Here is a 23,591-nt window from a genome sequence, read left to right as displayed (position 1 = left end):
GGGAATTTTAATTCATTTAAAACTTAATAATCAATTTCGTTTTTCATGGTGGAAATTGGTAAATCGTCATTTCTACCTTCAAATATTTTGCAATTGGATTACGACATCCCTATTCCGAATTGTAAAATATTGTGTTGGGTCATAGCCTTAATACTACTACCCTTTCGAGATGCACCAAGACTTGATGGAAGAATACCATCAAATTGCTCGTTAGGAACGGTGTGAAATCATTACCTCCATGATAACGACAAAAATGAAGGATGGAGAGTCCATCACGACCGACTTGCAGAAAATGCAAAGGTTTGTGGACCGTTTGCTAAAGTTTAATGTGAACTTCGATGAAGAGTTGGCCATTGAAATTATCCTACACTCTTTGCCTCCTTGTTATGATCAGTTTCGTATGACTTATCATATGAATAAGGAGGAGGTCACTCTTCGCAAGCTTTAAGGCCTTTTTGAGAATTGTTGAAAGTAGTCTAAAAGGAAAATTTGTTGTATCTACGCCTACTCCTACTGCTGCTACCCCATTCCTGGCAATTGGACATGGGAAAGGGAAGAATAGGAATGCTCCTTCTAAGAGTCGCAAGGGAATGTCTCATGATGGATCCTCTTCTAGTGGGACCAAAGCCGGTTCTGCTAATACCTCTACCAATCCAAAAGAAGCAGAGTACTTCTACTGTCATGATAAAGGGAACTGGAAGTAAGGCCGCCCCAAATACTTGCAGGATGTCAAGGATGGGAAGATAAAGCCTGCACATTCTGGTATTTACACTATTCTGTCTAATAACTCATCACATACTAATTCTTGGGTCCTTGACACAGGTTGTGGTTTTCACATTTGTTCTAATATGCAGAGACTAAAAAGAAATAGGGATGTGGAGCATGGGAAGATAAACTTTATCATGGGGTAATAGGAAAATGCTGCATGTCACCAAGATTGGAGTTCATTCTTTATTTCTTAGTAATGGGTAGGAATTTGATTTAAATAATTGTTGCTACTTGTCCGATATGGCGAGAAACGTTATTTCCTTTCATGGTTTGTACAAAAAAGGTTTTAGATTTTCATTTGATAATGAAATTGGTTCTATTAATGTTTTTTTTAATGGTGTATTTTATTTTAAATCATTTCCTTGTAATGGTGTATTGCATATTGATTTGTCCAGTAATGTTTGGACAAGGCATGATTGCGGAATTGTCGTCTTGGACATGTCAACACGAAGCACTTAGGCCAACTCCAAAAGGCTGGTGTGTTGGAGTTATTTGACTTAATGTCGTATGACACTTGCGGATCTTGTTTGCTTGGAAAGATGACCAAGTCACCCTTCACTGGTACTTGTGAAAGGGCTAAGGGTTTGTTGGACCTCATATACACCGATGTATGTGGACCCTTCAGATCCACCGTAATACATGTTAACTGCTACTATGTGACTTTTACTAATGATTATAGCATATATGGCTATATCTACTTAATCAAGCATAAGTCAGAAACCTTTGAAAAGTTCAAAGAGTTTAAACAAGAAGTGGAGAATCAGCTGGGCATGAAGATAAATATGCTCCGATCCGATCTAGGAGGTGAGTATCTTCGTATCGAGTTCCATGACTATATTAAGGAATGTGGAATTATTTCACAATTGATGCCACCCAGGACACCACAACTTAACGGTGTGGCTGAGAGGTGCAATCGAACCTTGTTGGATATGGTTCGTTCCATGATGAGTCGCGCTTTGTTACCTGTCTCATTCTGGGGGTATTCCTTAGAGACTGCCACCCATATCCTTAATCTAGTCCCTACTAAAATGGTTTCCAACACACCATACGAGATGTGTACAGGGAAGGTTCCCTTGTAAGCACACATCAAGGTTTGGGGTTACGAAGCTTTCATGAGGCGTGAGACTCACGACAAGCTCGAACCTCGTAGTGAGTGTTGTATTTTCATCAGCTACCCACAGAAGTCTTTTGGATATCTCTTCTATAAACCGAGTGACAATGTTGTCTCCGTTGCGAGGAGAGGGGTTTTTTGAGAGAGAGAGAGAGAGAGAGAGAGAGAGAACTCGTATGCCAAGAGGACAGTGGAAGGCAAATTGACCTTGAAGAGATTCAAGGGTTAAGTGATGAAGGAACCTCAAACACTAGCGCTCAAACTGAGGAGGAAACTCCTATTGAACCAGTTGACGAGTCCTTAACTCTGAGGCGTTCTAGTAGAGTTAGTGTTCCAACTGTTTTATATGGTTTCCATATTACTACATATGGTGATACATTTATCAGTTATTGCACACTGGTAAATTTGGATGAACCTAACAACTACAAGGAAGCCATGACAGGCCCCAAGTTTGCAAACTGGAAAGAGGCTATGGACAACGAGATTCAGTCCATGTATGAAAATCAAGTTTGGAACTTGGTTGACAATGTACCAGGTCGTAAGACAGTTGGGTGAAAATGGATCCTCAAGAAGAAGACCGACATGGATGAGAAAGTACACACATATAAGGAACGTTTGGTTGTGAAGGGCTTTACTCAAACTCTTGGAGTTGACTATGACGAGACCTTCTCACCAGTAGTGAATATTAAATCTAAAAGGGTTATGCTAGCCAAAGCTGCATTTCATGATTATGAAATATGGAAAATGGATGTCAAAACCGCTTTCCTTAATGGGAAGTTGGCTGAAGATGTTTACATAAGTTAGCGAGAGGGTTTTTGTCAATGCAAAGTACCCTAATAGAGTGTGTAAGCTTGAGAAATGCATTTATAGATTGAAACAAGCATCTCGCAGATGGAATCTTTGTTTCAATGAGAAAGTAAAAGAGTTTGGATTTTCGAGAAGCGAGGATGAGTCCTGTGTATATGTCAAGGCGAGTGGGAGTATAGTTAGCGTTCTGGTGTTGTATATGGATGATATACTTCTCACAGGAAATGACATCCCAACCTTACAGGAGGTTAAGTCCTGGCTTGGGAAGTGTTTCGCTATGAAGGACCTTGGAGAAGCTGCATATATTCTAGGGATAAGGATATTGAGAAACAAGAGTAAAAGACTAATAGGACTTAGTCAAAGTACCTAGTTGGACAAGGTGATGAAGCGTTTCAACATGGAGAATTCCAAGAAAGGTGACTTACCTATCCAAAGCAGTACCAAACTAAGTAAGATTCAGAGTCCGAGTACAGAGGCCGAGATAGCAGAGATGAGTCGAATATCATATGCTTCCACAGTTGGCTCGATCATGTATGTTTAGACTTGTACTCTCCCTGATGTGGCCTTTTCTTTGAGCATGGTCAACAAATATCAAGGAAATCCTGGTAAAGCTCACTAGACTACGGTAAGGAACATTCTTAAGTATCTTCAAAGGAATAAGGACTGGGTCCTTACCCTCGGTGGGAGTGACGACTTGAGAATGACAGGGTATACCGACACCAACTTTCAGACCGACAAAGATAATTTCTGGTCTCATTCGGGTTGGGTATTTACCCTGAATGGAGGAGCAATAACTTGGAAAAGTTCCAAATAGGAGACTATAGCCGATTCAACATGCGAATCAGAGTACATAGCAGCAAGTGAAACGCTGAAGCAAGCGGTATGGTTGAAGAACTTCATTGGAGACCTTGGATTTTACCAGCTATAAAGGAGACTATGGAGACTTTCTATGACAGCGAGAGTGCGATCGCCTTAGCCAAGGAACCGAGGGATCAAGCAGATCCAGACACATTGACAGAAAATATCACTTCATAAGAAATCAGATAGAAGAAGGACTCCTCGTTGCAAAGAGGGTATCGTCAGAGGAGAAACCAGCAAATCCCCTTACGAAGGGATTGAGTAGGGTAAAGCACTTGTAGCATGCAAGGAGCATTATGCTGAAGGACGATATTCGTTTTAATGATTAGATAGTTGTTTAGAAACTTGTAATAGATAAAATGTAATTGATATTTGATGATTAAATAAAAGGTGTTTTATTTATGAGTAAAGTTAATATCTTGCGTCAATTGTGTACTATTGTTTAATTTTGCATGTTTTGACTTCCAAAATAATAAAATTATTCAAACTATCCACAGTCGATCATACATTGGAAGTAGGTATTGAGGCAAGACTGTCATGAATTTGGCTTGTAGATTGTCTAGAGTGTTTAGACATGGCAAAAGTTTGCTACAACATTCATGAGTGCTCATAAGGTCTGAGTATTGGATTAAACCCACGCTCACATGAATCATTTCATGGAATTTATCACAAATGATTGTGAGACGATAATATCATACAGTCTTCAAAGTAATATGTATGAGTTGTTGACAATGAGTTGGTTGTACATTGATAGTGCGAAAACGCATCAGTAACTTCATGTTATAAAACGTGTTATTGTGTATGATTTAACGACTAGTTAGTACAACCATATAAATTGAAGTTTATCTGTTCCTTTTATCCTTGAAGGATTAAAAGCAATATCTTGGGCCCCTCGATGATTTTGTTTTGACTTATGTGTCGGGCCCGGTCAGAACTCGATTGATGTGTTCAATTAAGCTATATGTCAAACAAATCGGAAATCGGGAAACAAACTGCTGGACAATAAGTATGAATATGTTGCATGTATTTGTCCACACGATATCTTGAAGAACAAAGGATTATATGATCCCTTATCTAAAATGGCACGTCAGAGTTCGATAACGGCTTTTAAGAGCTACGATTACTAGTTGCTTTAAGTCGAAATTGCAGTTATAGTTATTAGACTTATCTAAGTGGGAGACTGTTGGATTAGGTTTCTAAGCCCATAACTATAATTGGTATGTACTTGACCTGAGAGTAGCATGGTCCATTTTGGGTTGCATTCACTAGAACAATATGATAGGATGGATATTTGATAAAGAGGAATCATATTATTTAATTAGTATTGATCAAGAATTAATTTAGTGATCAAAAGAGACTAATTAAATATATAGGGGCTGATTGTGTAAATCAATGATACATATAGGTTGGGCTACTAATCCATGATAGATTAGTGATAGGCTCAACTTATGTAAGGATCCATAAAGTCTTAGTCCATTACAAGCCTAAGTGTAAGAATTAGGGTTTACACATAACCCTTGGAATTCTACATAATATATATATATAGGTAACCTCTTGGCCTAAATTTGGATATACTAGTCTTCTTAGAGAAACTATAGCCGATTTTGAGTGCCCTCATGCTTTCTCTCAAGCTCTCCAATTGTTGGTGGTGTTTTGTGAACCATTTGAGGCATCACACTTGAGGTGCTAAGTTCTTAAAGGCCAAATACAACAATCTACAACAAGAGGTATTCTTCTAACTAGTTTTATGATTCATATACCAAATTTTTTATGCTAGTTTAGGCTTCATGCTTTGGAAACAATATTGCATATATAATTAGAGAAAACTTAAATCCAAAGCATCAGGGTTGTATGTGCAGCATACGAGTGTTATAATGCATAAAACCCATCACTATCTACATGCCCAAATGGATAATCTATCTATTTCCCCATAGATACATAATCTCATTCTTGAAGGATACATACTATTGTCCCTGAAGGAACCTTCTATTTCTACTTCTCTATCTTTTTCATGTGACTCATCACATAACACTAGTCCCATGGACAATCTATTCTCTATATCTCATAAAGAGATCATCTAATATTTATCTTTTATTAATTATTTCATTAAGTGCTTAATATATATCTTTGTCTAATAACATATTTTCATTCTACACAATACCATCAATGTCCCGACCTACATACATACTCTTATGATTATACTACCTATAATCATCTTCTAACCCTTTCTTCTATCTCTTTGGTATTAGCAAATAACCTTTCATCTAAACCTACATACTCTTTGTATACATACATGCTTCGTTACATATATCTCGTGTATACCTATTACACACTCTTAATATGTGTACATGCTCTGATACATATTCATACACACATATTCTTCATCTATCTTCATCTTGTAGGTTTGGGACATTCATTTAACGCTCTAAGCTCCAACATACATGCACATACACACATACATACACACACACACAGACACACACACACACACACACATATATATATATATATCATAAATCTGAATAAAGAAAGAAAGAAAAAAAAGAGTGAAAGAGAGAGAGAGAGAGAGAGAGAGAGAGAGAGAGAGAGAGAGAGAGTAATAACTCACCTTATCAGTTAGTGAACAATAAATGTTCCATCTTTCTCTACTCTACCATTGATGCATCTACATCCATCTTATTTTCTCTTAGGCCTAATTATACACATACACAATCATCTTAATACATGTCTTATGCTATTAAGATCTTTTGGCCCTCTAAATCAAAATAACCACTTAATTAATCATAATTCTAATTTTCATTCACTATATCTTAGTCTCATCCAATTAATGAACTAAGCATCCTATACTACTGAATTCATTACAATCTAACATCTAATGCATCAATTGCACATAATTACTAGTTAGAATGTCAAACCCTAACTCTCATTGGATTGATCCCATTCATGTGAATCATAAAGATGCTTGTTTAAGGCATCTAAATATTTTATTTAACACTACTAACAAGATGTATAAACATAATCTAACTCTATTATCTCAAATCATCAAAACACCATTAAACCCGTAATTAGCTTGAAAATGGTTAAAATGATCACCTCATGTGCTTACAGTCATCCATTCAAGCCATACACATGCTTGACCACCACATGCTCCTCCTTCCTTCTCAAAATAATCAGAGCTCAGCCCTATATGGCTTGGGAGGTGTTTATGACGAGAATGAAAGGCTTAACAACCTTTGTTTCTAATATGTTATTGTGTCGTGGTTTCCTATTCCCCATGCCATGACGGCCACTTTGATTTCAATTAATGGATGTACATTTTCTTTCCTTGTTGTGGTGATATACTTGTTGTGTTGTGGTACTCTTCCTCTACTAGCAATCTATTTTGGCCACCACGCTGTGGTGTCCATACCCCATGTTGTTGTTTGAAGCATGATGATCTTCTTTCTTACGTCGAACCTCTTCGCATCATGGAACTCTACTTACCATGTCATAGTTCTTGTCATGACAGCAACCCTAGGCTATTTCCATTTCACTCTTGGGATATTTTTCTTAAATCTTCAATCCTTCATATCTCCTTTGTTTTTTTACCAGTATTCTTTAATCTTTATATCTATGCAAAGGTGGGAACATACACTAAACTTCTATTAAGCGATATCTCAGTAACATAATATGGTTTTTAATCTCTTAAGTCGCAAACTTGGCTCAAAAAGCATAAAAATATGAATTTTACCCTTTTGGCCAAAATACATCTTTGTAACGTCCCAAAGACCATAGTAAAAAATTGTCATTTTTATAAAATTTTCCAAGAAATACATAAAGTATTTAAATCATTTTTTTAGAACAAAATCATAAAATTTGAGTATCAATAACATCTCTCAAACATAAATCAACAAGATGATGTGTACGATCACGCATTTGCTTTTCCCTGATCCTCCGATGTACCTGAAACATTTAAATCCACAAATGTAAGACAAAGTTAGTGAGTTCCCCTTATAATACCCCATACAACAATATAAATACAATGCATGCACACATAAGCCTACAGTTTGATCGGACTGCCTCGTAAGGCCTACCATACACTTAGACTGTTCTCGTAAGCCTATAGTCTACCTAGACCGTCTCTTTAGGCCTACAATATAGTTGGACCGCTCCCTTAGGCCTACAGTCTGACCGGACCGCCTCACAAGGTCTACAGTATACTTAAACCACCTTGGTATCTTGGCCTACATCACAAAGCAGGATCTCCGCAACCCAACTACAATATATCGACATGTGCAAACTTATAAACAATAACCAAAAACGCAGATAATCATGCATATGTATTACTAAAAAAATCACTACATCATGCCAACATTCTACACAAAAAGATACATATTGTAGTACAAAGTATAGTGAGAGAACTCAGCTTGTAGCCTAGCTGATATATAGTAAAGCTCACCCAATCCAAGAACTGGTACTACGAGTCGCCTATAAAACAATCAGGTACCTATCCTCAATCCATATCCCAAAATCCATCAAGTTAACCAAGAATCAACTTTATCAAAAAGTCAAAGGTAAAAAGTTTATCAGTCAGTCACCATGTCGTGACCAAGTATTTGCCACATGATGGTGGCCTCACGACAAAATAGTCACGAAGACCAGCTAACGCTACAACGTAGGAGCTAAATCTACACGTCATGGGAACTGATCTGACCAGCTTAATGCATTAAACTCTTAATCCTTCAAGCTACATATCCATACTTTCCAGAAGGCTTTCTTACACCTAATGAGTCATAAAAATCGATGATTTATAGATCTACATGTCCAATGCATGTCTTGAACTCTAACTTTGTCAAAAATGAAGAAAATAAGGTCAAAACCTCATGTAAGGAATCAAAACTCAATCTTCAAATCTAAACATATAACCACAAGGGGACCTCAAGGATCTATAAAGTTGCTAACTTTCTGGAATTGAACCACTCCAACTAATCCACACGTGAAGAACAAGTCATAAAAGCCTCGATCTATAAGCATAACACATAAAGATTGGAACCTGAAGACTCACAATGGTCCAGAATATGAAATAGAATGTGGAGGAGGAGCTTTCTTGTTAGATTTACACTTAATGCACACCTTTTTCTCCTTCAAGGAACCAAATTCACCACAAAAACATAAAAAACTCAACAACAAGCGCTAGGGTTTGCTTTGGTGAAAGGGAGGTGATGGAGGTTGAGGGTGTGCAAACCTTAGCCATCACATCCCTTAAATAGGGATTAAGGCCTGGAAAAATTATGGTTTTACATGCAAGTGGCTGCCACGTCGTGGCTAATATAGTGTCATGTTGTGGCACTCAATATAAATGTGTGTTTCATCTTGTGCCGCCACGTTGTGGTTCTATCATCACCACATCATGGCCATCACAAAAATCTTGTATTTTAAGCCTAAAATGCCCACAACCACAAAAGTAATTATACTTGGAATTTGGTGTGACAATATTCTCTTGCATTCTTTCTCTTGAACTTACTCGTCTAAAATCTTCTAAGTTATTAAGACTCTTATTGGCCATTTTCATGAAGTCACAACTTCTTTATCTCATTTCTTTCACATAATTGACCAGTCTACCCTTTTGGTTAATATTTGACTAAAAGTTAACTTTCTCTAAATTTTAGGTTCTTACATGTGGGGTATCTTATTGGTTTTTTGGGTATGTATCCATTTATGAGTGCATTTGTTGATATTTGATTCATTTCAACATCCAAAGTATATTTTATTTTTTACTGTGTCATTTGGTTTTTTCATATGAGCGTCTCCATCCTTATTTCTTTTTTGGTGTTCAGGCATAAACCTGCGTGGTCTGATTTGAGAGGATTAGAGAATAAGAAGAGTTATGCCACAAAAACTTTTTATGTAACCAGATTTAGTCCCTATAATTTCGTACGTTGGTAATTTCCACCCCTTAGAATGACACTAATCAGACTTTTTTTTTGTTACAATCATGTTTTCATTACAGAATTTGTTGGTGCTTCATCCCTTCACAACACGCGGATATATGTATATTATGATCAAATCAAGTGTTTGTGTATGTATGTGAGTTTATAGAGTTTACAAGGGTATACATATAATATGAAATTTTACAAAGATATAGAGATACTTATGAAAGTTATAACGATTTAGATGAAATTCAAACAAGTAAAAAGGCATCTTTACACAAACATAATTTATGTATTTTGTACAATCCACCTACTAAAGGATAGTGCCTTTCAATATTTAAATTTGGGTTGAAAAAAAAAATTAGGTCTTATTTATTATTATGACAAGACATTCTTCAGTTGTGTTTAAGATTGAAATTGAGACTAAAACTAAAAGTGAGACCTTATATGATGGTTCAATCAAAAGATATCCATGACCTTTCCTTCTTTCGTGTTGTTGGTGTTGTTGTCGTTGTTGTCGTCGTCATCGTTGTTGTTGTTGTTGGTTAGTTAGTAAGTTTATTAGAAAATAATTTTGATTATTAGTAAATACCAACACTTTTATTTAACTCGAAAAAACATTATTTTATAAAAATAATATTTACCAATATATTGAGAATTATTGTTTCTAGGAAATAATAATAAAAGAGAACAAAAACTAGTTTAGATCATATAGTATGAATTAATGTTGTGTACAATATTTTGTTCACTTAGAGTAACCAAATGGTTACATATCAACGAACTAGTTAAGGGATTAACTAACGCAAACTTTGACTCTTGCTTTTTGACCTTATGGCGGAAAAACTAGAGTATGGGAAAAGATTGTCTTTTGAGCTGTTTATAATATACCTCATGCATGTAAGAAAAGGTTTCCATCTTTTTGCTTTATGGTCTTCAATTTAGCATACACTTGGAATTATAAGTGAAAGGCTTTAAATGCATGAATGCGTTGGTTTTTTTTACTCAATTTCTTCACTCGTTTGGGGCTGCCAAATGTTGAAGCCAAAAGACTCCTCTCATTCTCTTTTGTTCTTGTAAATGGTGCTAGAAATGAAGACGTGAATGTTTCTTCTCTTTAAGTATAGCTTGCGGATATGTCTTAAAGCTTAAGAGCAACATTTTACAAGTGTATACTAGCATATTTTAGTGGTTTAATCTTGCTTGTTGGATACTTTAAGAGAGTTGGGAGATATAATGAAATAGGTATTAAAAATAGCAAGTTTTTGAATATTCATTTTATTGCGAATGATCATTTTATGATTGAAGACAGGTGTGACATTGAAGAAAATTTGTTTATGAAGTGATTTGAATTGGAAATTCTGAAGCGGTTTGGGTTTCCTGTTCTATGAAGGGTTTGGACATAATGAAGATTATTGGAATGTGTCTTTTGGCCTAAACTTGGGTAGTTCTCCTTGGATTTTGGATACTCTGTAACACTCCCAAATCAGGTATTACCTTGAAGCCCTTGAAGAATTTTAAATATAGCATAATAAGTCCCTTAAGTACGTTGGGCGTACTTATGGGTACGCTTATCGTACTTTGCAAGGAGGATCGCGGAGGGGCAGCACGTATGTTGGGCGTACCAGGAGTACGTTGGGTGTACGTGCCAGATGACCAAACCCTAATTTCCGGACTTAAGGCCTATTTAAACGTCCTCAAGCCTCTTGGACCTAACCCTAGACAGCCTCCATAGCCTTATGCCGTCCTTCTACTCCAAAGAGAGTTTGTAAGATCATTTTTGAGCTTATAGAGTGCATTTATGGCCATTTTAGTGTCCATTCAAGAAGGAGAAGTTGTCAAGCAAGCGTGGAGTGACATTGGGCTTCAAGAATCTACACCTAGTTCACCTTGAAGAGCTTCTAGAGGTATAAAGCTTTGATCTTTCAATCTTATTCATTAGATCTAGTTAGGGTTTTCTAGTTGTTTCCCTTTTGTTGGTTTTGGACCTCCTCTTGTGAGTTGAGCAACTCCAGAGGCTGGAAATGTTAGATCTGAGGTCCTTTGGTCCATTCATAACATAAAAATGAAGTCTTAATGGGTGTTTTGACCCCATATCAAAATACCCCACACTTGACCTTTGCTTGCCCCCAAGCAAAACTGAATTTTAGCACACTAATATCATATAAGACAATCCGAATCGAACCCATCCATTATGTTAAGACCGCAACGCATGCATTTGTGTCTAAAATTTTCCTAAAACCCCCCAATATTCCAAATACTTACAATTCTCATAAACATTCACCCACTTATCCCGAACAATGCTCATTTTATGCATCCCTTCGAATCCATCTGCAGAAAACCTCCTATCCTCAAGGTATTCTTGGTTGAGAAACCCAAGCATACATAATCTAGAAATTACAATTTATGATACCACTATGGATCTCTTTTTGGAATTCTTCACTTCTTTGATAATTTGTCTTTGATTTTATTTGAATTCACCACCTTGTTGTTTGATTTTTCGTATCTTCAACTTTTGAACTTTCGGAATTTTGATCTTCTGATCTTTACTTTAACTGCTCCAAAATTCTTACAACTTTTCTTGTAATTCTCTTTTTTTTTTTACATGTACCTCATTTTCATTTTTTTCACTCAAAACCTACATGCTTAAGCAAGGGCGCTCAACTTCATCCTTTATTGGCTAAAGATAATTATTTTCCTGGATACATTTCTGGTACACGATGCTAAACTTATCGCATCCTTCAAACTAAGCAGGGTCGTGTTTTTGACCCATGATTTCACTAGAATAAGGGAAGCCACAAATGCATTGTAACGTATATAGGCTCAACTAAACATTTGGGTCTTCATTGAATCATCAAACTTAACACTAGCATAGAATCCTAATTTCTTTACCAAAAATTTTCTAAATTAGCCCTGAATTTTTAAAATTAATCTAAATTCTAACTAAATGTAACCAACCCCCTACCCCACACTTAATTTATGCAATGTCCCCATTGCATATTATGCATGAATAAGAAAACATAAAAATAAAGAGGGAATTGGAACAAACTCCCCTGGGATAGTACTTGCGACGGTGATCTTTCTTCTTTTGAGCTCCATCTTCAGATGACTTTGGCATGGGAACAGCTCATCCATGCATTGGGTGTCAAAATCTCATGTGGTACAGCTCCAATTATAAGGGACAAACTCTTGGAAATGCTCGGAAAACGATCTTCAAAGAATAGAACCAATGCCCATATCAAATGTCATCAAATCCTCAGCTCAAAAGTAAGAAGAATGAGTGACTCGTCGAGTAAGTATGTAGACTCGCTGAGTTGAAGCGTAAATGGCAGAAGAATCGTAAATTTTCAAATGGACTCGGCGAGTCCATAAGATGCACTCGGCGAGTAGACCGCTGTGTGACAAAAATTTTATTCTGCCCAAGTCCGTTTCTGATGTATGGGGGTTATATAAACTAATAATTTCCCTCATTTTTCTTCAGGGAATAAACACTCTATAACCCTTCTATCAATTGGACTCATAGCTTGACTCAAAACTTCGTTTCCTCTCTCGCCTAGACTCGATTTCTCGCTTCGTCAGCCTTAACTCTAGACCCTCACATGCAATCCTAAGCTTCAAACTAAAAAGATCAAAACAACACACAAGTAATAGAAAAAGGAAAACAAACATCAAAATTAAATTCCTAAATTACCCTAATAAACTAGAAGTTTAAAAAGAAAAAGAAAATCAAACTCTAATGACGGGTTGCCTCCCGCAAGAGCTTTTTTTTATGCGAGTCTTTAACTGGACTCCGAACATAATAAACTTCCAATAAACTCAATGTCAATCCATTCGTTGCATTGAATATTTTCTTTAGTGGACCAATTTGTAAAATTCGGCTCTTTGCTTCAAAAATTGGCCAAATGAGCTTGAATTCATAAAACCCAAGAATATTGACAAGGGTTAGAACCGGTTGGATACTAATCATGAATGGATCGTGATTTAGAACTTTCTCCAAAGTTGGAATCGTCACCCCATGCTTCGAAACACAAACCAGAAGACCAGGTCGTGGTAATGGTCAAACCACGGGTTGGTTCCTGCAATTCAGCTTGTTCTTGTTCTTCGTCTGACCTCTCTGCTAGCAACCTTTCCAGCGCCTCCAAATCTCTTTCTGGATTAAATTCTTCATCTTGTAACTTTAGCTCTTGTGACTCAAATTGTTCTTGATCGTTTGACAAGAAGTTATCTAACCATCTTCCAAATTTCTTCAAATCATCATCTGAGTCATAATCCTCATCTTCCTGCTCAATTTCCTACACTACTTCCTCAAGAAAAGCATCAAAAGCATCGAGATTTGGAAAATACAAAATAAATAAAATTAAAATTAAAATAAAAAAACTAATCAATAAAATAAAAATCATAACAATTAGCAAATAAAAGTAACTATTTGAACCGTTCCCCGGCAACGGCGCCAAAAACTTGATGTGTGTAAAACCAACTAGTTTTAATCCTACTAACTTAAACACAAAGACGAACACACGAAAGACAGTGTACCTATCGATTAGCAGTTTAGTTCAGGTAAGTAGGGTATCAAACACAGGGAACGGTAAACAATTAAAAGAAATGCTAATATTATCTAAATAAAACAAGTAATAGAAAGGGGGTTTCTCTAGTTTTGCAAGACTAGAAACTTAAACAATTAACTAAAACTTAAACTAAGAAACTAAGAGATAAGCAACTAAAAATCAACTAAATTTAATAATAAAGAGGACTTCTGTTTAGGTTTGACTCATTTGTTCCCATGGATGATTTCAATGTATCAGATTAATTCTTCATTGGCTACCGACTAAGATGATTAGTTTCACGTTCGCTATTACTAATCCTTAGGAAACAAATTAACTCAAGCAGTGGCTAGTGTAACATCCCCTTCGGACACGTATCACAATATTGTCCGCTTTGGGCCACTCGGCACGAGGACTTCCCAGGGGGTCACCCATCCTGGTACTACTCCCGCCCGAGCACGCTTAACTGCAGAGTTCTTATGGGATCTGCTGCCCTCACGGCTTTATAACGCGTTGTGTTTGGGAAGGTATCCACACCCCTTATAAGGAATGCTTAGTTCTCCTTCCCAGCCGATGTGGGATCAGATCTAACCCATTTTCACCCCCCCCCCCCATTATAGGGTTCGACGTCCCTGTCGAACACATCGACCCATGCGTTTTAAGGGGTGTGGATAGCTTCCCTAACACAACGCATTTTAAAGCCGTGAGGGCAGTAGATCCCATAAGAACTCTGCAGTTAAGCGTGCTCGGGCGGGAGTAGTACCAGGATGGGTGACCCCCTGGGAAGTTCTCGTGCCGAGTGGTCCAAAGCGGACAATATTGTGATACATTCCAGAGGGGGATGTTACAAATGGTATCAAAGCTGGGGCACGGGTCGATGTGTTCGACGGGGATGTCGAACCCTATAATGGGGTTGAAAGTGGGTTAGATCTGATCCCAGATCGGCTGGGAAGGAGAACTAAGCATTCCTTATAAGGGGTGTGGATACCTTCCCTATCACAACGCGTTTTAAAGTCGTGAGGGCAGCAGATCCCATAAGAACTCTGCTGTTAAGCGTGCTCGGGCGGGAGTAGTACCAGGATGGGTGACCCCCTGTGAAGTCCTCGTGCTGAGTGGCCCAAAGCGGACAATATTGTGATATGTGCCAGAGGGGGATGTTACAGCCAGTTGTCTAAATTAACGGATTTCCTAGTTATTGATTTGGGTTAAATAAGACTTGTAATGGTTAATTAAATTGGCCCTTCAATTAACCTCTTACTGATGTTCAACAAACAAGCTCACACATTAACTTACCTATCATCTAGTTAATTCTAGTTTCACATTCGCTATTCCTAGACATACAACTATGTGGTCACAATAAATCATATGAAATTAATAACTAAGAGATGTTCATACAACTTAATTACTAATTTATTAACAGAAAAATAGTTATTGTTAACACATAAGGTTCTTTAACAAGCTTAATAAAACATAATCACCAATTAAAATTAATCCTAATCAAATAATCAATCCATGTTCACAAATTCATCTACCTAAACAGAAGTTATGAGTTTTAGCTCATGATTACAACAGAAACAAGCTCAAAAACAAAATCAATTGGTAAAAAAATAGTTCAAACAAGCGATTAGGTAAAGGGTAAACTTGTTTTTGCCTTGATTCTCCTTAAAGTTGAATGTAGGGTTGATTCCCTTGCTTCCTATGCTCCAACAGCACCTTTAGTCGACAATTGGCCTCCAAGGGTTCATCTATATGCTAGGGTATCGATCTGAAAGTCCCTTTATATAGATTTTCACAAAACAGAGGTGACTCGTCGAGTCCAGTGACCTACTCGGCGAGTCCGTCACTTAAAACCCGTGTACGGCAAGTCAGCGCGTCCAGAATCGCGAAAGTTCGAAGTGCCTTGTCGAGTTTACGGCCTACTCGTCGAGTCCGTTTGGAATCAGCATTTTCTCAAAAGATGAAAGTCGTCCGCAATTGTGTCTAGTTTTCAGAACATTTTCAATCTCGTCAATCGGAGTTATGGTTCATGAGATATCGCCAAAACACTAACGATGGGTCAAGCTGTCCAGCAACATCCTTCTTTCTTCAAAATCCAAGATCCAAGCTTCCAATCGCTAGTTCCGCTTCCTTTTCCATCCGAGCATCTAATTGTTGCTGAAAATGAAATTATAAACTAATTAAGCACCTTTTGTTCATTAAATGAGATAAAATCAACATAAATTATTAAGATAATGCATGAATTTTATAACTAAATATGCCCATATCAATTAATATCCTAAAAAATGTCTTAATGGGGTTGTTAGGAACATATGAGACATGCAAAGGCATAAATTTAGTCATCTTAATAAGCTAAGATCTGACTTTTGTACGTGAGAAAATCGAATATTAAGCACTTAAAGGAGAAAGTGCTTAATCTGTTAGTATGTTAGGCATAACCTAGCGTACGCAGCATGTATGGGCCAGGGACTCAGTACGTTGCACGTACCAGGATGGTACGCTAAGCGTACGCAAAACAATTGGACTTGGATTTGTTTTGGTCCTTTGAGCTTTTGGGCCTCAATTAGTCATTGGGACTGGTCATGTTTTGGGTTAGTGGGCCAATTTATTTGTTTTGGACCATGGATGTTATGATTGGGCTTTATTGGGCATGAGGCCCATTAATGACTTTGGATATTGACTTTGGGCCCATTAACTAAGGAATACCTTTTGGGCTTTTGTGAAAGGACTTGGGGATTTGGGTTCCCTACTTAGATAGTATTTGATCATAACATTGAGCAATGCTATTATTGTTCAGCACGGGTGTCTACGGACTGTTAGGAGAGCAGCCTTCGGATTCTACAAACAGAGCTGAGTCTCCTCACCATACCAATGGGTATAAGGCTCCAAGGTCGGCCCATTGGTTGTTATGTGATTTGATAGTGAGTTATGGAATAACTGATATGCTTGTTATTTGTGACATTTGCATGAAAGACCTTAGGGGGTTCCCGAGGCACCTAGGTGTAAGACCTTGGAGGGTTTCCGAGGCATCCATGGTAAAGACCTTGGGGGTTCCCAAGGCACCCAGAGTAAGAACCTAGAGGGTTTCTAGGGCATCATTTGGCTAAGACCTCAGGAGGTTCCCGAAGCACCCGAAGTAAGACCCTGGAGGGTTTCCAGGGCATCCATATATGTTGTATTCATGGCTTAAAGTTTGTGGATTTCTTTCAAGTACATCTGAGCCTAAGGTCAATGACAAGGCTTGATGGCGTGGCGTGCACTCTCTCACCGATGTTTTATAGGACACTCTGATGTTTTTAAATAATGTTGTAATGGATTTGGATTTGAAAACAATTGTTTTGGGATTTTATGGTTTTTGGAAATGTGTTTGATTAATTAAAAATGAAAACTTTCTTTTGAAAATTTGGGTTGTTACAAGTTGGTATTAGAGCCTTGGTTGGAGGGATTCGGGCACACTCTCGGGTGTGTCAGGACTCAAACTAAGGAAATGGTAAAATTGTTTTCAAAAATAAAATATAAAGCTTTTAAAGAAAGGAAAAGATAAGAGTGCAATGCGTGTGATTAGCCGACCAAAGTAAGTAGTTCCCCAATGTGTTAACCATGTTATACTGATATATGAGCTTTGATGATCGTATGGAACTTGCTATGTGTATGCTTTTAAAATTGTATACGGTTAGGAGCTTATAGCCTTAGAATGATTGATTTTCCTTATTTCCTGTTCACCGTATGGTTGTGGTCCTAGGGTAGAATCTTTTATTTGAAATTATGTTTGATCCTTTTCTATGTATAATTTGCATGCTTAAAAGCAACCTGTTATGATCGGTCTGATTGATGTAAGTAGAGCAAATCTTAGGACAACCTAGGATTTAAGATATGCGGTAGTATGTGGGATATGGTTTATTTTGGGATGAATTGAAGTTATCAGGTAGAGCCTTTGGGAAAGGTACAAGTAGGTGTGGAATGTAGTATTAGGTCCGTACTACTAAAAGCATAGGACCTGTACCCGAACCAATGTTAGACCGGGGAGCTCTAAGGAGGACCAGTATGGTAAGGTCCCTGTTATGGAAATCCTGATCATTATGTTTTATGGTATTGCAGTACAGTATGGTGGTGACACGATTTCGATAAGGGGGATCAGGAGAGGGATCTAGATCTAGGGCTGGATCAGGTGACACTACCAATGTCATTGATGAGGGGCCGCATGAGCTTATTGCAGCCGAGGTTACGAGGGGCATCCTTGATGCTACTCCAGTTATCTTTGGGACGGTCAAGGAGTGTATGATGGAGATTATGGAGGAGTGCCTTAGGGCATTCAGAGCCGAGATTGCTACGGGTAAGGTTGGGGCCCGAACTCCCTCATTCCAAGAGTTCAAGGCGTGCGGAGCGCCGAAGTTTTTCGGGGTCAGGGACCCCATGTTAACCGACGTTAGGTGGCGAATATCGAGAACGCCCAGCGCACGAGTTCTTTCCCCGATATGGCAAAGGTGCGTTTTGCTTCTTGTATGCTGAGGGATAGAGCCCGAGACTGGTGGGGCAAGGTTACTACTCAGGTGGGAGCAGTCGGTGTGCCTGAGATGACATGGGCCGAGTTTGTTCGGTTATTTGATGTAGAGTTTGCACCACTTATTGAGGTGCAACGGCTTGTGAGGGAGTTTCATGACCTTTAGCAGACCACCGAGACTGTGGTGGTGATCACCACCAAGTTTCGGGAATGGGCTTTGTTGATCCCACAGTACACTACAGTTGAGGATATGAGGCAGACGAGATATCATTCTATGCTGAGGGATGATATCCGAGAGTTTGTGAGCTTTAAAGGGTGAAAAACTCTGAATGAGATGGTGGAGAAGGCCCGTGAGTGGGATATGGAGTTAGACTCCCGCGGCAAGTGGAAGCCTGTGCAGGTTCAGACAGCAGTGGTTCAGGCTAAAAAGCCTAAAACCTCGGATTCATCAAGTAGGGACCAACAGGGCCATGGCCAGTAAGCCAAGTGTGGGAGATCTCATGGTGGAGTTTTCTGGGGGACGGGTCTGACATGTTATACATGTAATTGATGGGTTTTAGCCATAAGAACATCCAATGTGCTCATACAAACCCTAATGCTTGGATCTAGGTTTCTCTATTATACATGCAATTCATCCAAGACTATAAACCCTAGTTCTAGCATACAAGTAATCATATTAACATAAGAATGGGTTTAATTTATTACCTTGATTGTTATGTAGCAATAACAATCCCAAATCCTCCTTGTATTGACTTTAGAAAGCTTAGAGTCACAAATGTCACTCCTCTAATGGTTCACAAACACCAAGAGCAAGAGGATGAAGAGGAGAAGAAAAGGAGGTTGCCCAAAATGTGTGGAAACCCTAACCAATTAGTTCACCACGTTTTTGGGGCTATAGGGTACTTTAAATAGTGAGGCTATTTGGGTTATCTAACAAGGAAACCCAAATTTGGATGCTTAAGCCCTAAGCAACCCATGGGCTCCTTCCTTAAAGGCCTTGGACGATCTCTAATGGGTTTCCCCACAGAATTCGTCCACTCCTTTAATAGGGAGTCCATTAGCTCAATATTCAACTATCACACAATTGACAGTTCTAGTCCCTTCAGTTTAATTAATGTCTTTTAGTCACAAACTTAATTCTTACTAATTCTTGACTATTATTAATTAAACAATATGATTTCTCCTTTAATATATTATTCTCATAATATATTAATAAATCATATTAATCCTTTCTCTCCATTATTCATCCTATCAAGTTGAGTTGGTGAAGGCAACCCAAAAGGACCATGCACCATCGGGTCAAGTACATACCAAAATAGTTATGGACTTAGACACTAATCGAATAGTCTCCCACTTGGATAAGTCTAATAACTATTCTGCGTATGACTTCAGATCCTGATCTGCAATCGTAGCTTTCCAAAGTCGTTGTCAACTCTGATCCTATCAGATACACATGTCCTTTAGATAAGGGATCATATATTCCTCCATTCTGGATATCGTATAGACTGAGACATGGATCTAAATTATTCTCTCTGTCTATGTGCTATTTCCCGAATTCAGATTTATGACGATTGACAACAGACTACAATTTGAACACATCAAATTAGTCCCGGCTTGGCCAAGCGCTTAGCTGTCATCACTAAATCATCTAGGGGCCCACAGATATCGCTTTTATCCAACTTTGCATAAAAGGAACGGATAAACTTTGACTCAATGCTCGCTTGCACTCAGTCACCGAATCACACACAACAATATATTTTATAACACCAAGTTACTGGTGCATTTACATATTATCAATGTGCAACCGACTCGCAAGATACAACTCACACATCTCGGTTTCAAGAATATAAGATGTTATCATCTCACCAATCACTCGTGATAAAATCCATGAAGTGATCCAAATGAGCGCGGGTTTAATCCAATGCTCAAATCATATTCATAAGCACTCATGAACGCTGCAGCAAACATTTGCTTATGTCTAATGCTCTTTAGACAATCCACACACCAATTCACGACAGTCTTCATTCATATCTACTTCCAACATATGAACGACTGTGGCCCGTTTGAATAATTTGACTGTTCTCAACCAATTAAATTGTTCAAGAAGTTAAAACATGCAAAGTGAAACACATGAATAATACTAATCCCATATGGCCTCAAACCTTTGAGTATAAATAAAACACCTTTTATTTATCACCATATCGATTACTCATTATTTTTTGTTTCGGGTAATCAACTTCATACTTGAATTATTACTATACTTGTCCCATGCTCTTAGTATGCACACAATGCTTACCTATGGTTCTTACTTTGTGAAATAGATCAAATGAACACATTTCCAATCATACTCATTTCACAACTCCTAATCCTTTCCACAAGTGAAAGAATATCAAATTCTTGCCACTTATAGAATATGCTAGATTCTAATATTTTATGCAATGATCCTTTCGTAATGTCACTGCACTAAAGTCACAATGACTATTGCCAATGAAATTACAAAGTCCTCTACTGGAGATTGTTACAATACAATTCCTTAGATGTGATGTCTCTCACTCAAAGTACATTCCTTTGAACATCCTTTTGCATAAAAGTTTCTAATCTAAACATTGATTCTCAATATCCAACTCCCAATATGGAAACATTTCCATACTTACCATATGACAACTCATTCTCAATAGAATCTTATCTATTCATAATAATGTCGATATGGTCCATCCAATACTATACTTCCAACTACTCACAAGCGACCAATCCTCGGCGAACTTTGGATTGTCCTTTGATAGTTGTTTAATTATTTTAGTCAAAAACGGATTCTTGTCCTTTTTCCCTCTAAATGCGCTTAGACATTTGGAAAATTTTTAGAATGGTCAATTATTATAGCATTTGCAATCGATCCTATACCCGAAGTGTATGGGACACGATGCATAATGTCTTACATGAAGATTTAATACTTTATCAATCTTCTGCCATAATATTTTATGTGCCACGTTCTCTCAATTCGAAATATGAAGAGGAATGCCATAATCATAATTGAAATTTAAGAACACACTATGTATCCTTTGACTAATATTATTAATATTCCACAACCTAAGCCTTTAGATTTGAAATGAAGCATAATATTCTCTCCCTTAATTATAGCAAAACAACTATTCAACCCTTACAACTTTGTAAAGTATGACACTTGTTTTCTATAATTTATATTGCTAACTTGCAACACTTGCCTTAATAATCATACAATCATAATATTTATGCTCCCACTATCACGATGATTATTACAAACATAACACTTATGCTCCCACTAGCTTTGACATGTATTCAGAAATAGCTTAACTTTCAGAAAAACAATGCCTATTGAATTTCTTTAAGTTCATATTTCTAATACCCAATGCTTTGATAATATTTTATCAAGGCTTCTTAAACTTATACACCTTTGCCTTAGATAGTTTATATGTGTGTCTTAAACAATTTAGACTAATTGCCAAATCTCATAATTCGAATCATGGAAAGGGATACCGTAACCATAACCGAATTCGAGAATACAATTTTCACAATCACTATCTTCTTAAAATCTTCCTTAGTGAAACATTTCCTCACAGTCATTTTCATGAAGGAGGAAATATTATGACACTTCGATTTTAATGGTGTATGTGTTCCTATCCACGTGAATTTGTTAAAACCAAAGTTTATGACAAATTTAAACTTATATGGACCGAACTTTCTCAATCTTGATTTCTTGCCTTATGTTAACACGGCTGCCCACCATGTCTTCCAAGTAGATAAGCAGCTCACCCTTTCCTATCAATGTACTTTCAATTGATTAACGTCCTTGGCTTTTATGCATTCAAATGAGAACTAAAAGAGCTCACATGCATAATTAACTGAATTGGAACGGCACAGAAACAAGGTAATGTCAACACGATAGGTTGTAAACCTCTACTCGTGTGCTAGTGATGATCGATAAGGTTTATTCTTGATTTGTTATTGAAAACTTTCAAGACCATTAAGACTCCCACTGACTCTTTCACATATAAGATTCTCTTTTCAATAAACATTTCTTGACAAACAAATATTCAAGAGTTAGTGTAGCCTTTATCAAGACAAAACATTTCATAAAATTGGTCCTAGTTGGTCTTTGTCTTATCCAAGACATCACAGCTTTCCAATTTCAAATGTGTGAGAATAGGAAAGCCTTTTTCCAACTTCTACATTTAATGAATGTTATAAACCTTCCTAAGACTTGTCACTTAATGTCACAATCTTAACTCTAAGACTTGTTTTGGAATGAAGTATGATTGACTTCTTGATTTTAACCATTTCTTCAATTCTTGATTCCTCTTCTTATACATACATTTGTACTAAGATTTATTTAGAGGATCAATTGAGATATGGTTCTTAATCATTAAGACATATCATAAAGTATAAAAGGTACTCTCCCTTCTTCTTAGAATAGAGAAACTTTTATCTTTCTGCCTACTTGATTCTTTTATTCGTTCTGCTATTGATTTAAACATTTTCAATCAATTCAGAATTGCACTTAATCTTATAAGTACAATCATATTTACTAATCCTTCAGTAAATCATGACGAATATCTTTGTTACCCTTGTGGTGGACTTGATCAACACACAACTTTGTGTACTCGATCTCCTAGTCCTTCACTTGACACTTTGTCAACGAATTAGTATAATTTCCAAATATGAAATTTCTCATTCATCGTGCAACCAAGTTGCATGATTCCAAGTTTCTGTCCAATTGAAACTTGGGCGATGAAAAACTTTCCCTATTTGGTAAATTCTTGACATTTCCACTATTAACATAATTAAGAATCACATTCATTCGTTGTAGAAATATGCAAACATCAATTTTTCATAACGATTTCATTGCAAGGAAATAAATAAATAAATAAATGAGTCAAATCAAAAATTATTTTATTCATAAAAGCAGCGGAAAACATTTGTCCTTACAATGCAAAATCAACTGAAAAACTATGTAGAAAAATTCCTAACAACTCTATCATAACTTTCTAAACTCAAAATCTAATCTTCAAATCCATGCGATTGAGATCCATTTCTTCGAGATTAGATTCATCATGCTTTTCCATCAA

At 37.2% G+C, this 23,591-nt stretch overlaps 1 pseudogene; it reads right to left on the bottom strand.

Annotated features, from left to right (window-relative positions):
- Positions 1–14,389: 14,389 nt before the first annotated feature.
- On the bottom strand, positions 14,390–14,507 carry LOC111881384 (5S ribosomal RNA; annotated as a pseudogene).
- Positions 14,508–23,591: the final 9,084 nt, after the last annotated feature.

This window comes from Lactuca sativa, chromosome 7 (assembly GCF_002870075.4).
Source record: "Lactuca sativa cultivar Salinas chromosome 7, Lsat_Salinas_v11, whole genome shotgun sequence".
Taxonomy (NCBI): Eukaryota; Viridiplantae; Streptophyta; class Magnoliopsida; order Asterales; family Asteraceae; genus Lactuca; species Lactuca sativa.
This window is presented reverse-complemented; position numbering and strand designations above follow the sequence as displayed.